The following is a 16500-nucleotide window of genomic DNA, read 5'->3' on the forward strand; positions in this document are numbered from 1 at the left end:
TTTATACTTTTTTTTCGAACTTACACATTTTGTGGAAGCCCAACTTAAAACTTTTTCGGAAGTCACTTATACCTTTTGTGAAAAAATAAATTTATCAAATTTACACTTTTTGCTTAAGCTTATACCTTTTCGTGAAAGTGCTTATATTTTTTTTGAAAAGTTACTCCTTTTGTGTAAGAATTTTTGGCATAACATTTATACTTTTTCTTCGAACTTACACCTTTTGTGGAAGCCCAACTTCCGAAAAAACTTTAAGTTGGGCTTTCACAAAAGGTGTAAGTTCGAAGAAAAAGTATAAATGTTATGCTAAAAATTCTTACACAAAAGGAGTAACTTTTCAAAAAAAATATAAGCACTTCCACGAAAAGGTATAAGCTTAAGCAAAAGGTGTAAATTTAATGAATTTATTTTTTCACAAAAAGTATAAGTGACTTCCGAAAAATTTTTAAGTTGGGCTTCCACAAAAGGTGTAAGTTCGAAGAAAAAGTATAAATGTTATGCCAAAAATTCTTACACAAAAGGAGTAACTTTTCAAAAAAAATATAAGCACTTCCACGAAAAGGTATAAGCTTAACCAAAAGGTGTAAATTTGATGAATTTATTTTTTCACAAAAGGTATAAGTGACTTCCGAAAAAGCTTTAAGTTGGGCTTCCACAAAAGGTGTAAGTTCGAAAAAAAAGTATAAATGTTATGCCAAAAATTCTTACACAAAAGGAGTAACTTTTCAAAAATGGTGTAAATATTTTCACAAAAAGGTGTAAGTTTTCGTTTGTTTACACCTTTGGTAAGTCAACTCACAAAAGGAGTAAGTGTTCATAAAATGTGTAAATAATTTCACAGAAGGCGTAAGTTTTCAGAAAAAGGTGTAAGTTTTCAGAAAAGGTATAAGTTTTTACAAAAGGCGTAAGTTTTTACAAAAAGTGTAAGTTTTCAGAAATCAGTTACACTTTTTTCTGAAACTGCTTATGCCTTTCGTGAAAATATATGCCTTTTATGAAAACTTATACATTTTTTGTGACCATCTACACCTTTAGTTATATAATATATTATTTTATTAATTTACCTGGAAAGCAGGTCACCAATATGTAAGTTTTCAAATATTTTGATATAACCCAATACATATAAATGTATAAATGTAAAATAGAAAGGTGTAAATGCCTTGCATACCATATGCAAGGCACACTTAAGAAAAGTCCTAATTTAAATTAAGTTTTGAAAACTATTTCCAAAACTCAAAACCAAACAAATTTTCTTACTTCACATGTCAAATCAAACTTTCAAAACTCAATTACACACTCAATTCAAAACTCAATTCAACACTCTATTTAAAAACCATAACCAAACAAATTTTCTACACTCAAATCATAATTTCATAACTCACAAACTCAAAATACAACTCATACTCTCAAATCATATTTATAAAACTCTACCAAACGCAATCATAATTTTTTTAAGTGAGCAATAGATAATTTTTTTTAGGGTCTGGGTTTGGTCCAGTCCGATATCGGACTGGACCGTGCTGTTGGGCCCATGGGGACCTATCACGGGTCCCGTTTTGAAAATCTGAACCGTTCAATGTGTAGAACTCGTCGAATACTATATGCTTGTAAAAAATCATGTTGATCGGATATCGATAGTTATGTGATCAAATCAGTTTTGTAAAAAAAAATAGACGGTGAATAAATTAACGGTTTATAAAAAACTGTTTTGATCACATAACTATTGATATCCGATCAACGTTATTTTTTACAAGTATATAGTACTCGATGAGTTCTACACATTAAACAGTTCAAATTTTCAAAACAAGACCTGTAGTAGGCCGCCATGAGCCCAACAGCACAGTCTAATTCGATGATAGACTGGACCAAAGCCAGGCCATTTTTTTTAAGTGAGCAATAGGGAGTGAGGGTTCTGCTTTTCTGAAAAGTGAAAAAATATCTTATTCAAATTTTAATATTTTATTTGTTGAATAAACAAATAAAATGTATATATATATATATATTAATATTTTTAAAAAATCCTTAATCATGCAATCGGATGAGTTTCGTAGATTGAAACTTGTATATTTGCCACCTAATCAAAACTCAATTTTTTAAAAACTTTTAGTGGTTGGGCATGTGCATTACATATGGCACGTAATTTTTCATCAACTATTAGTATTGTAATTATGTGTGTCTCATAAATTGGTATGTGATATACCTATAAAGTATGAAAATTTGTATCGGTAAATTAATCAGTATCCAAAATACAACTAAGTAAGAAATGAATACATACTTGGCTAAAGAATTTAAATGATAAATGAGAAATTTTATAAATATAAATATTAATTTATAACTAGATTGTTGAGATCACAATTGTGACAACCTCGTCACGTATTATGCTTTTAACCATTTAATTTTGAATGCTAATTATGTGTTTAGTGTGATTTTGTATGCATATATGTTCGTTGTTGAAATATCTGCCATGACTTTTGTTTCGAATCTGAAATTGACGGTTTTAATGACTTTAGAAATCAAAATTGATTAGTTTAATGAGAATGACATAATTTTTAGAGTCTATTGAGAAGTTTGATAGAAATTTGATTCAAATTAAATTAATTAGATAAATTAAGTCAAGTTTTGATTAATTAGTCATAAGCTCTACTTAATTAGCTTAATCCCTAATTAATGTATTAAGTTAATCAAGCATATATATATGTTAAGTGTAGAGAGAGAGAGATAGAGAGAGAGAGAGAGAGAGAGAGAGAGAGAGAGAAGAAGAAGAAGAAGAAGAAGAAGAAGAAGAAGAAGAAGAAGAACTTAAAGATTTTGGCTAGAAGATTGGTGAATTGGGTAGAAGAGTTCAAGATTCTTGCTAATTCAAACTTAATTGAAGACTTTAGGTGAGTATTTAACTCTTAATTTATGAATTGAAGTCAATAAATATGAGAATTCAAGAGATTATGTAATTAAATGAGAGAATTGAGCTAAGAGTGGTGAATTTGAAGTCAATTCAGACATGCATGCATATATGAGTGTATAATCATCATTTTGATCATGAGTTTTGTTATCCATGTTAAGTTTAGAGGTTGAATTATACATGCACTGATGAGCCATATTGATTTGAAGCTCAATTTCATAAATTGGGAGTTGTGGAAGAAAAATTTGGAAATACATCATACATGCATGAAGATTTGAGTTTCAATGTTGAAGAATTCATGAAGTTTTAAGTTGTTGACCTCAATTGAGTGTATGTTTATGTTTTTAAAAGAGTCCCTAAGTGTTTGTGAGGTTGTGTACAAGCCATGCAAGTTTATGATTTGAAAACACATGTTTTGAAGTTCAAACTCTGTTCTGGAAATTCAGAATTCGACCGCACTGCTCGAGTGAACGAGTTGTCGCTCGAGTGCACATCTCATGCATTCAATATTTTTGCAAATCCTTGTACATAGCTCAAGCTACCAAGTTACTGCTCGAGCAACCTTAGTTCATTTTGCATCGTGGCTCGAGCGACCATCGAGCTTAGATTCGGACCATCCAGTACTTTGGTAGACCATGTGGTCCGCTCGAGCGACCAATGTTTTAATCGAGCGAAGTGTCCTGTTTCAGCATATTTTGAAAAGTCATATTATGATTACGTTTCCATTCTCATTCATTTCTAAGTATTCTTAAGCATGTATTGGGCCTCCCAAATGAATTAATGAGTTAGAATGAGACCTAAGAGAATTAAATAAGTCAAGAAATGATTGATTAAGTAACAAGCTTCAATGTGTGTTTATGTTTATATAATATGTAGGTTCATCCACAAAGACGTGTCAGCAATCAAATCATTGTGAGTAATATCTTAGTAAAGATATTTTCATGTATCTTATTTTCTAAATGTTCCAATGTGGTAAGTTTTCTGAACTTGTGATTTTGCAAGTATGAATGAGCTTTCTATCTGTCCGATAAATATGATCTTTGTAAATCTGATTGACAAGTACAAATGTATATGATGGACCTAAGCTCGTTCTATATAATTGAAATGGACCCAAGGTCATTCTGAATATCTGAAAGTCTGAATATCTATTATGTGTTGAGCCAATGGTCACTATGCAACTGTAATGAATTGAACCCAAGGTCGTTTAGCCAAGTATGATCTGTTCTGTTCTGTATTTTTTATTATACTAGACCAGAGGTCGTTCTGTTATGTATTAGACCCGAGGTCATTCCGCTATATACGAAATTGATATGAGTATGGTTTTATCTAAGTTTTAGAACTCATTTATATAACCTTTTTACTGTGATGTTATTTACTAGGCTTTAACTCACTCCGTTATATATATGTATGTAGGTGAGCAGCAGGGTGCCCAGCCTTAGAGGAGTCCGGAGTAACCGAGTTTTGTGAAGTCAACCCTGAAGCGCCTCACGGCTGAAGTTTTTGTTCCTTTTGTTTTTGTTGGTCATGTCCGATCATGTTTTGTATTTTAACCTTTAAAGTGTTGTAAGATAATGTTTTGCCCTTGTATGGAATGATGTATGGATATAAGTAATATTTTGATATATGTATACATGATCAAATGTGAGTTATTAATGTATAGAATGTTTTTGTTCATGCCATGTGTGCACAAGCTCATTGGACAAATTTTATAATTTTGCTTCCGCTTTTAGCCCTATATAGTTAAATATGATTTGAATTCTGTCTGAGACCGTAGTTAATCTCATGATTACTGGCCAGTTATAATCCAAACCTCTAGGGGCGAGTTCGGGTCATGACAGAGTGGTATCAAAGCACGAGTTAATAACTCACACACTATCCAATTGAATAATAAGGTGTCTAGAAAAGACTTAAGATGCATTCATCTGATAAGTATATGCTTATATGCATTAAGATTATGCAGTTGTGTGAATATGTGAAATATGAACTATTATATCTCTGTGTATGTGTTTTGTGTTTATTATAATACAAGTTTATATAGATAATGGTGAGAATAAAGGTTGATGAGATAGAGGAGTCCTCCACTCTCCGTCTAGACAGAATGGAGAGAATGATTCAGGAAATAGCTAAATCACTAAGACAACAACAGCAACAATTGCCCCACTTCTAGCAATGCATGTACCACCTCCAGTACAAAAGCACCCGACGGATGATCGTACAATTGCTTTGACTAAGGAGTTCAAGAAAATGAAACCACCGTTATTCTAGGCAAGAGTTAATCCTCTAAAGACTAAGGCTTGGGTTCTTGGTATTGAAAAGTTATTTGAAGTATTTTCGTGCACTCATGTATAGAAAGCTTAGTTAGCAGCTTTTACTTTAGAGGACGATGCCCGTAGATGGTAGATGTTCGTCAGGGATAAAAATGTGGGAATCAGTTGGGCATGATGTATGGAAATCTTTCATGAGAAGTATTTCCCTCAATGCATTCGAGATTGGAAGGTAACCGAATTTGAAGGGTTGAAGCAAGGCAACCAAACCGTAACTGGATATGAGGCACGGTTCACTGAGTTGGATAGATTCGCACCACACATGGTTGACACTAATTACAAGAAGGCAAGAAAATTTGAGGGTGGACTTCGAAATGCAATCCTAGAGAAAATGAATGTTTTGAAATTGCCAAAGTATGTGGATGTGCTAGACAGAGCCTTAATGTCTGAATCAAATTTGACTTTACATAACCGACCGTTTGAATGGAGGGGGAAGAGACATGGTTCTTATTCGAATAAGGGATCATCATCATTAAAGAAGCAAAATTTGGGGACATCTAGTGCCTCCAATTCCACAATAGACTCCACATCGATATGTAATGAATGTGGCAAGAAACATTGGGAAGTTTGTCACCGTACTTCTAGGACATGCTTTAGGTGCGGTAAGACAAGGCATATGGTCAGAGATTGTCCACAAATTGAGTAAAAAAGTGGAAGGCTAGCTGCTAGTTTGACCGGATTGGTCCCAATGCTAGGAAACACTACAAGACCTGTTGCTACGAAGGACACACTTAGGCAAGGGAGAGTCTTTGCACTCGTCTGAGGTGATACGCAAAATACCGAGGTTGTTGTCTCAGGTACCCTTTCTATTTGCAACTAAGATACTTATGTGCTAATTGATTTGGGTTAGACACATTCTTTTGTATCTACTATATTTGCATCTAGACTGAATAAACCCAAGGAATCATTGCCTTATTTGTTTTGTGTATCTATTCCATTCGGGGAATTTGTTTTGTGTTCATCTGTATATCGTGCTTGTGAAATATGTATTGAGAATGCTACATTATTTGCAAATGCAGAACAGATGTAGAGACAATGGGACGAAAAGATGAAGAAGGAAGAAGAAAAGCTCTCCAAAAATTTGATGGAATGAAATGTTAGATTGCAGGCTATTTATAGGAAATCTAGTGGCTATTTAGAACAGGTACCAATAGGAAAAACCTGTTTGGAATAGTAACAGATCTGTTCAGAATAGAAACAGATCTGTTCGGGTGGAAATTACACCTGTTCGGGTAGACTTTCTAACCTGTTTAGATGTGGACCTTATGAACCTGTTCGAATGGGTTTGGGTGAAAGAAAAAAAATTGGACCAATTTATTTTGAATTTTGAAACCAAAATTAAAAATAAATAAATAAATTACAAATGTTTTTGGCCCAAAAAGATAAGTATTAGGTTGGACAAGCCCAACCCAACCTCACACCACGCACCCACGCCATAGCCCAGGCCCAGCCCAGCCTACCCGACCTACTGGACGGACAGTGGTGGTGGCGCGCACATGTGGTTTTTGTTTTGGGTCCAATAGATCTAGCCCACTTTACCTATAACCTCACCCTTCCACAAACTTGGGTACCCCTTGGGGCCTATCTCAAGTATCCTAAGCCAAGGTATATAAACACATTCAAAACCTTAAGCCTTTCCAATGTGGGATAAGCACATTTCACAAATGTGTAGGAAACCCACCTAAATCCATTTCCACGAACCCGAAAATGCATGTTGAATTCTCATTTATCCGGAAATGGTTTTGAGCAACCAAATACACGGTTTTATTCACTACACGACATTAAACATGGACCCAATGAAAAACGTTAAAAATAACGCATGGGTCCCACTTTAATTAATGCTTAAAGTTAGCAAAAAATAAAGATTTTCAAAGCCATTTTCCAACAATCCTTCACATGAATGGAATTCACGATAATGGATATGCAACAAGATGTAGACAAAGAAAGAGTACATTAAGAAGTTACACCACATCGAGATAGGTATCTTTTGGCTTTGAACCTTCTCTAGTGAAAGCCTATTGGACTTATTGGCTAATCAGTGGACGCGATGCCTTGAACTGTTCAGCTGTTTGTGTAAGCCAAGACAATAGACTACACATAGTGTATCCTCAGATACAGTTTGATCCTTATAGTTGTGTTCATTTTGGCCCTGAACAATGCCTGGTAATTCATGAGTGCTCTAGAGAATTTAGCCTTCTCAATTCTCACAGAACCGGCCCAGTTCACATTTATATAGGTGATTTCTTATTAAGAGTATTATGTTTTTCCCCCTTTGGATGTCCAAGCTATAAGAATCATTAAAAGTAAAGCTTATCCTACTAACGCTGCAGGTATCACTCTTCTTATCATAGAAATGGGTAGGAGTAAACCTCTTTAGTGATACGTGAAGTCATCCATAATTCGGTTGTCCCTTTGAACCTAGATTTTGGGATCTCCAGTCAACTAGGTTGGGTTGCCATTATGGCGACTTTTAAGTAATAGGCTTTAATCTCATTCCCCTCGATAAATGGTACACTTGCTCTCTAGCTAGCCTTTTAGTTAATGGATCTGCAATATTCTCCTTTGACTTTATATATTCTATGGAAATTATTCCATGTGAGAGCAAATGCCTAACGGTATTATGTCTTCAACGAATATGTTGAGACTTACCATTATACATATGACTCTGTGCTCGTCCTATTGCTGCTTCACTATCATAGTGTATGCATATAGTTGGCATAGGTTTAGGCCACATTGGAATGTCTTCTAAGAAATTACGAAGCCATTTTGCTTCTTCTCCTGTTTTAACTAATGCGATAAACTCAAATTCCATTGTTGACCTTGCTATGCATGTTTGCTTGGAAGATTTCTAAGTGACTATAGCACCTCGCAAGGTAAAGACGTATCCATTAGTAGATTTTGAGTCTTTAGTATCCAATATCCAATTCACATCGTTGTACCCCTCTAGTACTGCTGGATATTTGGTATAATGTAAGCCATAACTCTAGGTATGTCTTAGATACCTAAATACCCTAATTATGTTTTTCAATGATCGGACCCTGGATTACTTGTGTACCTACCCAATTTGCTTATAGCATAGGCTATATCTGGCCTAGTGCAATTCATTAAGTACATCAAGCTTCCGATTATTCGAGAGTACTCTAATTGTGATATGCCTGCACGTGTATTTTTTGACAAATGAGGACTAATGTCAACAGGTGTTTTAGTCAGACGTTCGTCATGCTTTCCAAATTTCTCCAGAATTTTCTCAATATAGTGAGACTGAGATAAAGCATATCCTTCAGATATTCTAGTAATTTTTATTCCTAGGATTACATCTACTACTCCCAGGTCTTTCATGTCAAACTTTTTGTTCAACATTTTCTTTGTGGATTTAATCATGTCATTATTGCTTCCAATAATGAGCATGTCATCCACATAAAGACAAACTATGATATAGCCTTTGTCTATGTTTTTAGCATAGACGCATTTGTTACATTCGTTTATCTTAAAACCATCCGAAAGCATAGTGTGATCAAATCTTTTATGCCATTGTTTTGGAGCTTGTTTTAATCCATAAAGGGATTTGACAAGTTTACAAACATTTTTCTCTTGGCCGAGAACTTGAAACCCTTCCGGTTGTTCCATATAGATTTTCTCATCTAACTCGCCATTCAAAAAAGATGTTTTAACACCCATTTGATGTATTTCCAGATTATACAAAGCTGTAATCGCAATCGACATGCGAATTGATGTTATTCTTGTCACTGGTGAATAGGTGTCAAAATAATCAAGGCTTTCCTTCTGTCTGTATCCCTTAACAACAAGCCTAGCCTTGTATTTATCTATTGAACCATCTACTTTCATTTTTCTCTTGAATATCCACTTATATCCAAGAGGTTTACACCCTGGTGGAAGATCCACCAGTTCCCAAGTATGATTTTGCAGTATTGATTCAATTTCACTATTCACAATCTTTCTCCACAATGGAGCTTCAGGACTTGACATTGCTTCCTTAAAGTTTTGATGCTCATTTTCTAACAGGTATATCAAAAAATCTAGACCAAATGATTTAGAGATCCTAGCTCTCTTGCTACGTCTAGGTTCATTTGTTTCATTATCATTGTGGTCTTCACTACTACTCATAGCAGTATCAAAAGTTCTTTTATTTGAACTTTTCTCTTCAATTTCCTTGCAAGGAAAAATGTGTTCAAAAAATGACGCAATCCTTGACTCAATAATAGTGTTTGCATGCATATAAGGATTTTTAGATCTATGAACTAAAAATCTGTATGCACTACTATTATTTGCATAACTAATAAACACACAATCAATGGTTTTTGGTCCTATCTTAGTCGTTTTGGGAGTAGGGATTGCCACCTTGGCCAAACACCCCCACACTTTGAGATAATTGTAGATATGTCGTCAACCTTTCCATAATTCATAAGGTGCTTGATTAAGTTTCTTGTAGGGTACTCTATTAAGGATAAAGTTAGCAGACAAAATCGCCTCCCCCCAGGTAACCATGAACTAATCAGCATGGCATTTATCATCTCTTTAAGAGTTCGATTCTTTCTCTCAGTAACTCCATTTGACTGAGGAGAATAAGGTGCAGTGGTTTGGTGAATAATACCATGTTCAAAAGAAAATTCCTCAAATGGTGCATCATACTCACCCTCTTCTGTCACTTCTCACTATCTTAATAGTTTTGCCAAGTTAATTTTCAACCTCAAGTTTATATTGTTTAAAAGCTTCTAAGGCTTCATCTTTACTTGTCAATAAGTAAACATAGCAATATTGAGTGCAATCATCAATAAAAGTAATAAAGTACTTCTTATATCCTCTAGTTTGAACAAATTTTAAATCATAGATATCTGTGTGAATTAAACTTAGAGGTTCCGTACTTCTTTCTACTTTATTAAATGATGCCTTAGTAAGTTTTGCCTCAACACAAATCTCACATTTATGATTAGGATCAAACTCTAAGTTTGGCAAACATTCTAAACCAACAAGTCTACGCAAAGAATTAAAGTAGATTTTGTTTTATTTATTTCTGTGTTAGACATACAAATATTTTGTTTCGGAAAATTAAATAGTAGTCATATACTGTTTAATTTCTTAAATAGTAGTAATATATTATTTAATAATTTCTTTGATAACATAGTAGTAATAGAGTGTTTATTATTGAAATTTTGTTACAAAATATTATTCTGTATATTTTGTGTGTAAATTCTTTCTTGTATAATTTTGTGATTGGTGTATTATTATTTCGCCAGAATTATGACAACTGAAATAAATAGTACTGAGACTGTTATTACTCAAACCCCCACACCTGTTGTGTCAATGATGACTTTGGCAATATCGATAAATCATAGGATGAAACTAGAAAAATTCAATGGAAATGATTTTAAAAGATGGCAACAAAAAATGATGTTTTATCTTACCACATTGAATTTGGCTCGCTTCACCTATGAAAAAGCTCCAGCACTGAGCGAGGGAGAAACTGATCGGCAAGTGGTTGCCACAGTCGATGCATGGAAATGTGGTGATTTTTTGTGTCAGAATTATATCCTCAATGGATTGGACAATATATTGTACAATGTGTATAGTGTCAAAAGCACTGCTAAAGAACTATGAGAATCTCTAGATCACAAGTATAAGACAGAGGATGCCAGTACAAAAAAAAAGTGTGGGGGTATTTGCTAACTTTGAGTATTAATTAAGGTGGGACCCAAGCATTATTTTTAACGTTTCTAGTTGGGTTCATGTTTAATGCCGCGTAGTAAATAAAACTGTATATTTGGTTAGTCAAAACCATTTCCGGATGAATGAGAATTCAACGCGCGTTTTCGGGTTCATGGAATGACTTTAGGTGGGTTTCCTACACATTTGTGAAATGTGCTCGTCCCACATTGGAAAGGCTTATAGTTTTGTGTGGTTTTATATACCTTAGCGTAGGATACTTGGGATGGGCCCCAAGAAGTACACAAGTTTGTGGAAGGGTGAGGTTATAGGTAAAGTAAGCTAGACCCATTGGATCCAAAACAAAAACCACAAGCGTACGCCGCCGTTCGGTCGGTCGGGCAGGCGGGCTGGGCTATGCTGGGCTTGGACTTGAGCTTGAGCGCATGCGCATGAAGTTGGGTTGGGCTTGTCCGGCCCAATACTTATCTTTTTGAGCCAAAAATATTTGTAATTTATTTATTTATTTATTTATTTTGGTTTCAAAATTCAAAATAAACTGGTTCAAATTTTTTCTTTCACCCAAAGGTTCATACCTATTGTATTCAAACCAAACAAATCTGTATTTGTCCAAATAGTTCAAATTTTGGGTTTGAATCTGTCCAAACAGTTGCCTATCTGTTGGCACATGTTCTAAAAGCCATCATTCCTCCTATATAAAGCCTGCTTCCAGCAATTCATTTTATTCAATTTTCCCCTCAAATTTTCATCATTCTTTCCCCCTTTCCATCTTCTTATTTCTGCATAAGTTCTGCATTTATTTTAGGAAGAAAAAGAGAGAGTTACAACAGAGTTTTGGTTCGCCAAACTTGATTTTATAGTGCTGTAAAATCAAGTGTTAGTCGTTGTATCTTAGGAAGTAGACGTCGATAAATCTCGAAGCACCAGAGTGAGGGCGAAATCTACTTTAAGGAGATTGTGTCCAGCACAAGCCTCGACTTTAATTTCTGTAAGCATTTAATTCAAAATTTAATTTATATAATTATTTTCTGAATTATTTTATTTTGTTGTTTAATTTAATTATACATTTAATTTACACACACACACACACACCGCTAGGTGTAACAATCTTAAAATAAATTTCCAGTTTTTATTCATTTCTGTGTTAGACAGATGAATATTTTGTTTCGGGAAATTAAATAGTAGTCATATACTATTTAATTTCTTAAATAGTAGTAATATACTGTTTAATGATTTCTTTGATAATATAGTAGTAATATACTGTTTATCATTGAAATTTTGTTACAAAATATTATTCCGTATATTTTGTGTGTAAATTCTTTTTTGTATAAATTTGTGATGGGTGTCTTAATATTTCGCTAGAAATATGACAACTGAAATAAACAGTATTGAGACTGTTATTACTCTGACCCCTACACCTGTTGTGCCAGTGATGACTTCGGCAGTACCGGTAAATCATGAGGAGAAGCCAAAAAAATTCAATGGAAATGATTTTAAAAGATGGCAACAAAAGATGATGTTTTATCTTACTATATTGAATTTGGCTCGCTTCATTCATGAAAAAGTACCGGCGCTGAACGAGGGAGAAACTGTCCGGCAAGTGGTTGCCGTAGTCGATAGATGGAAACATGGTGATTTTCTTTGTCGGAATTATATCCTCAGTGGGTTGGACAATACACTATACAATGTGTATAGTGTCAAAAGCACTGCTAAAGAACTGTGGAAATCTCTAGATCATAAATATAAGACAAAGGATGCCTGTACAAAGAAATTTGTTATCGGCTGTTTTTTGGATTTTAAAATGATGGATTCCAAAACGGTTATTAGCCAAGTTCAAGATCTCCAATTAATTCTCCATGACATATATGCGGAAGAGATGATTCTCAATGAATCTTTCCAATTAGTGGCAATTATTGAAAAATTGCTACCATCTTGGAAAGAATTCAAGAATTATCTGAAGCATAAACACAAGGAGATGAAATTGGAGGAACTGATAGTGCGGCTCAGAATTGAGGAGGACAACTGTGGTTCTGACAAGAAGTCAGGAAACCATGTCGTACAGGCTAAAGCAAAAGTTGTGGAACATGACCATAGGTCAAAGTTCAACAATAAAAAGCGGAAGCATGATGGCAATGGTCCCAAACAAGGATCCAAAAGTAAGATCAATAAAGGGATCTACAATGGGTTCAACAAGAGGTTTAAAGGCAAGTGTTTTGTGTGCGGCAAAGATGTACATCGTGCTAAAGATTATCACGTTCGCAAGGACAGAGGGAGTTTAAGCAAAAATCCAGCACAAGCCAACATAGTCGAGGATTTTTATCTTTCCGATGGAGTGGCAGATATCAATCTTGCTGCAGTGGTCTCTGAAGCAAATTTGGTAGGCAATCCCAAAGAGTGGTGGGTGGATACTGGAGCATCCTGCCATATCTATGCAGATAAGAAGATGTTCACAACCTACAAAGTACTGGAAAGTGGAGAACAACTTTTTATGGGAAAACTCCTCCATTTCAACTATGGAAGGACAAGGAAAGATCGTGCTAAAAATGTCATTAGGGAAAGAACTCACTCTTAACAATGTACTCCATGTGCTAGAGATTCGCAAGAATTTGATTTCTGGGTCATTGTTAATCAAGAATGGGTTTAAATTAGTCTTTGAATTTGACAAGGTTGTACTCTCCAAGAGTGACATGTATGTGGGGCGAGGTTATATGAGTGATGGGCTTTTCCAGCTCAACGTAAATACTGTTGTACCAAATTTGGCTATTAATAATAAGAACACAACTTCTGTTTATATTGCCGAGTCTTCTTTTTTATGGCATGGTAGATTAAGACGTGTTAATTTTAATTCTTTGCGTACACTTGTTTCTTTAGAATGTTTACCAAACTTAGAGTTTGATCCTAATCATAAATATGAGGTTTGTATTGAGGCAAAACTCACTAAGGCATCATTTAGTAAAGTAAAAAGAAGTATTGAACCTCTAAGTTTAATTCACACAGATATCTGTGATTTAAAATTTGCTCAAACTAGAGAAGGTAAGAAATACTTTATTACTTTTATTGATGATTGCACTCGATATTACTATGTTTACTTATTGAGAAGTAAAGACAAAGCCTTAGAAGCTTTTAAGCAATATAAACTTGCGGTTGAAAATTAACTTGGCAAAACTATTAAGATAGTGAGGAGTGACAGAGGGGTGAATATGATGCACCATTTGAGGAATTTTGTTCTGAACATGGTATTATTCACCAAACCACTGAACCCTATTCTCCTCAGTCAAATGGAGTTGCTGAGAGAAAGAATCGAACTCTTAAAGAGATGATGAATGCCATGTTGATTAGTTCAGGTTTACCTTAGAACTTGTAAGGGGATGCGATTTTGTCTGCTAATTTTATCCTTAACAGGGTACCCCACAAGAAACTTAATCAAACACCTTATGAATTATGGAAAGGTCGACGACCTACTTACAATTATCTCAAAGCGTGGGGGTGTTTGGCCAAGGTGGCAATCCCTACTCCCAAAACGACTAAGATAAGACCAAAAACCATTGATTGTGTGTTCATTAGTTATGCAAATAATAGTAGTGCATACAGATTTTTAGTTCATAGATCTAAAAATCCTTATATGCATGCAAACACTATTATTGAGTCAAGGATTGCGTCATTTTTTGAACACATTTTTCCTTGCAAGGAAATTGAAGAGAAAAGTTCAAATAAAAGAACTTTTGATACTGCTATGAGTAGTAGTGAAGACCACAATGATAATGAAACAGATGAACCTAGACGTAGCAAGAGGGCTACGATCTCTAAATCATTTGGTCCAGATTTTCTGACATACCTGTTAGAAAATGAGCATCAAAACTTCAAGGAAGCAATGTCAAGTCCTGAAGCTCCATTGTGGAGAGAGGCTGTGAGTTGTGAAATTGAATCAATACTGCAAAATCATACTTGGGAAGTAGTGGATCTTCCACCAGGGTGTAAACCTCTTGGATATAAGTGGATATTCGAGAGAAAAATGAAAGCAGGTGGTTCAATAGATAAATACAAGGCTAGACTTGTTATTAAGGGATACAGACAGAATGAAGGTCTTGATTATTTTGACACCTATTCACTAGTGACAAGAATAACATCTATTTGCATGTTGATTGCGATTGCAGCTTTGTATAATCTGGAAATACATCAAATGAATGTTAAAACAGTTTTTTTGAATTACGAGTTAGATGAGGAAATCTATATGGAATAACCAGAAGGGTTTCAAGTTCTCGGCCAAGAGAAAAATGTTTGTAAACTTGTCAAATCCCTTTATGGATTAAAACAAACTCTGAAACAATGGCATGAAAAATTTGATCACGCTATGCTTTTGGATGGTTTTAAGATAAACGAATGTGACAAATGTGTCTATGTAAAAAACACAGACAAATGCTATATCATCGTTTGTCTTTATGTGGATGACATGCTTATTATTAAAAGCAATAATGACATGATTAAATCCACAAAGAAAATGTTGAACAAAAAGTTTGACATGAAAGACCTGGGAGTAGCAGATGTAATTCTAGGAATAAAAATTACTAGAACATCTGAAATATATGTTTTATCTTAGTCTCACTATGTTGAGAAAATTCTAGAGAAATTTGGAAAGCATGACGGCCGTCCTGTTAAAACACATGTTGACATTAGTCTTCATTTGTCCAAAAATACAAGTGCATGCATATTACAATTAGAGCACTCTCGGATAATCGGAAGCTTGATGTACTTAATGAATTGGACTAAGCCAGATATAGCCTATGCTGTAAGCAAATTGAGTAGGTACACAAGTAATCCAGGGTCCAATCATTGGAAAACGATAATTAGGGTACTTAGGCATCTAAGACATACCCAGCGTTATGGCTTACATTATACCAAATATCCAGCAGTACTCGAGGGGAACAACGATGCAAATTGGGTATCAGGTACTAAAGACTCAAAATCTACTAGTGGATATGTCTTTACCCTAGGAGGTGCTGCAGTCACTTAGAAATCTTCCAAACAGACATGCATAGCAAGGTCGACAATGGAATTTGAGTTTATCACATTAGATAAAACAAGAGAAAAAGCAGAATGTTTTCGTAATTTCTTAGAAGACATTCCAATGTGGCCTAAACTTGTGCCAGCTATATGCATTCACTGTGATAGTGAAGCAACAATAGGACAGGCACAAAATCATATGTATAACGGTAAGTCTCGACACATTCGTCAAAGACATAATACCGTTAGGCATTTGCTCTCACATGGAATAATTTTCATGGAATATGTAAAGTCAAAGGAAAATATTGCGGATCTATTGACTAAATGGCTAGCCAGAGAGCAAGTGTACCATTTATAGGGGGGAATACGATTAAAGCCTATTACTTAAAAGTCACCATAATGGCAACCCAACCTAGTTGACTGGAGATCCCAAGATCTAGGTTCAAAGGGACAATTGAATTATGGATGACTTTACGTATCACTAAGGAGGTTTTCTCCTACCCATTTCTATGATAAGAAGAGTAATACCTGCAGCGTTAGTAAAATAAGCTTTGCTTTTAATGATTTTTATAGCTTGGATATCCAAGTGGGGTA

Source organism: Camellia sinensis, chromosome 4 (assembly GCF_055761805.1).
Source record: "Camellia sinensis isolate YWXY chromosome 4, ASM5576180v1, whole genome shotgun sequence".
Classification (NCBI taxonomy): domain Eukaryota; kingdom Viridiplantae; phylum Streptophyta; class Magnoliopsida; order Ericales; family Theaceae; genus Camellia; species Camellia sinensis.